The sequence below is a fragment of the Limulus polyphemus genome, unplaced genomic scaffold (genome assembly GCF_000517525.1).
Source record: "Limulus polyphemus unplaced genomic scaffold, Limulus_polyphemus-2.1.2 Scaffold6739, whole genome shotgun sequence".
NCBI lineage: Eukaryota > Metazoa > Arthropoda > Merostomata > Xiphosura > Limulidae > Limulus > Limulus polyphemus.
In genome coordinates, this window is record NW_013672349.1 from 24,473 (window position 1) to 27,646 (window position 3,174).

Genomic DNA, 3,174 nt, shown 5'->3' on the forward strand with positions numbered 1-3,174 from the left:
ACAAAAGAGCCCAAAACATCAAAATAAGAAAATACCGTAAATCAAAAAAAAATTTTCTGTTATTTAGTTTGGTTTAAAAACTACGAATTCTTCATTGCTTTCACTGTCGCTTGGAAAGGAATCATTGGATCCAATATTATGGTCAAAGAGAATGTCGTCCTTGGGCCCATCCATTGCGTTACTGATACAACATTTCTTAAATGACTTAATCACTATATCACTTCTTACTTTTTTCCACGAATTCTTCACCCACATGCAGAACTAGGCCTTTGCGTTTCATGAACCGATAACACCATGATGTATGACCAGTAAAATGTTTTAAACTATTATCACATGCAATCCTCTTTGCTTTAAAAATTATCATATTTGTAGAAACGGATAGTCCTTGCCTTCTCTGATCCACAACCCATTCATACAGTTTATTTTCGAGATCTTGCCATTTTGTTTTTTTTCCCTCAGAAATTGCGTTTATCACTTTTAATCATTTTCAATTCTTCTTCTTGTTTGTGCCAGCAACGAATCATTTTTTCTGTTATCTTTCGGCAGCCCTGTTTCCATGCTCTTTTGCATAATTAATCACACTTATTTTTAAATTCAGCTATGTATCACAGTCTCTTTTCTTTAGACATCGTAAGGGGTGAAAAAATAGAACGAAATATGAAGAAACAACTATTTTGCTCCCGAGGCCTAAGATACGGTACTTCGGCTTTCGGTGACGCATCCAACTTGACAGTCAGCACGTGCCAGACTGCCGATTATCAAATGAAAATTTAAATACTGATTAGGCGATTACCAACGCTAATTGCATTAAGCGCTCTGATTGGTCAAGCACATTGCACATTTGATTCCAAGGCAAGCACTCAAAAACGATTTTTTATTTGTTAAAGTTAGGCCTCAAATGGCCTTATTCTGCTCCACATTAAACAGGGATCGTCGTGTATTTACAAGCTTTTTTACTCTCATCCATTACTATAATTTATTTTTTATTATTTAGGGAGCATTATAAATAGTTATGTTTTTTAAAAGAAAAAAACTACTATTGTTATAAATAACATATTCAATTAAACTAAACTATGCATGCCTATTTAAACGTGGCTTGTGTATATCGTATATATACATATATATTATTCATACCTTCGGTGTATAAGATGCAAGCAGATTTTAACATCAAATTTTGGGTTAAAAAGTGCGTCTTATACACTGAAAAATATGGTACATTATAAAGGAACATAGGAGGTTAGGTTAGGGAATATATACCAACACAAGGACTAGCTGGATCTTCATCTGTTTATTACAACAAACAGTTGCTACAAACATCCATGAAACTATAAATAATAAAATTAGCACTGGCATATAATGCATATCTGTCAACCTCTAATACCCATGAATGAGTGAGAAAACTAAAAATCTAGGGTCCAGGGCTAAACTAATTTCACAATTTCAAGACCTAAATGGAGGACTCTGGTAGCTTTTTAGCATGTTGTTAAAACAGAGGTGAAAGGAGACTTGTTCACACAAAAGACTTTTTCATTGAAATACTTTTAGTTCTTACATAAAACAACTTTAACAGAATGTTAAAAATACAAACAACACCTGTACATTTACAGGTTCATTCAACATATGAAGGTCACAAACATCCAAAATTAGTGTATGTCAATTTTAAAAATAAAACGTTCTCAGATAATGTACTTGGTCTATAAGAAATGTTTCCAAGAAATTATTTTTCCCTTGTGATAGTTTCCCCATAATCATGTATTCAGGATTCGGTAAATGAATTAATAAAACAGTTGCACTTACTAGTCCCTACTAGACAACTACAGTAATATTTTATCTAACTGATTAAGAAAGTAACATCACTAATTGTATTTCACAGTGGCTACAAAGACAACAATATATCCTTATGGTAATGGACCTGGTTATGTTCTTTTGTTGCACCATTTGCACATCTTTAGAGGGTTCCCACTTGTAGCAGGGTCTTTCTTATTCTGGATTAGCTATTTTGAGTCAGGATGAAAGATAGTGTACCATCCAATGACAAGCTGTTCTGTTTTTTTCTGGATGGAAGACAGTGTACCATCCAATGACAAGCTATTCTGTTTTGTTCAGGATGGAAGATAGTATACCATCCACTGACAAGCTATTCTGTTTTGTTCTGGATGGAAGATAGTGTACCTTCCAATGACAAGCTGTTCTGTTTTGTTCAGGATGGAAGACAGTGTACCATCCAATGACAAGCTATTCTATTTTGTTCTGGATGGAAGATAGTGTACCATCCACTGACAAGCTATTCTGTTTCGTTCAGGATGGAAGACCAGTGTACCATCCACTGACAAGCTGTTCTGTTCTGGATGGAAGACAGTGTACCATCCACTGACGAGCTATTCTGTTTTGTTTAGGATGGAAGACAGTATACCATCCACTGACAAGCTGTTCTGTTTTGTTCTGGAAGGAAGACAGTGTATCATCCACTGACAAGCTATTCTGTTTTGTTCTGGATGGAAGACAGTGTACCATCCACTGACAAGCTATTCTGTTTTGTTCAGGATGGAAGATAGTGTACCATCCACTGACAAGCTGTTCTGTTTTGTTCTGGATGGAAGATAGTGTACCATCCACTGACAAGCTATTCTGTTTTGTTCAGGATGGAAGATAGTATACCATCCACTGACAAGCTATTCTGTTTTGTTCAGGATGGAAGACAGTGTACCATCCACTGACAAGCTATTCTGTAAGATAGTGTACCATCCACTAATAAGCTATTCTATAAGATAGTGTACCATCCACTGATAAGCTATTCTGTTTTGTTCAGGATGGAAGACAGTGTACCATCCACTGACGAGCTATTCTGTAAGATAGTGTACCATCAACTGACAAGCTATTCTGTTTTGTTCAGGATGGAAGACAGTGTACCATCCACTGACGAGCTATTCTGTAAGATAGTGTACCATCCACTGACAAGCTATTCTATAAGATAGTGTACCATCCACTGACAAGCTATTCTATAAGATAGTGCACCATTCAATGACAAGCTATTCTGTAAGATAGTGTACCATCCACTGACAAGCTATTCTATCAGTGGATGGTACACTATCTTCCATCCTGAACAAAACAGAATAGCTTGTCAGTGGATGGTACACTGTCTTACAGAATAGCTTGTCAGTGGATGGTACACTA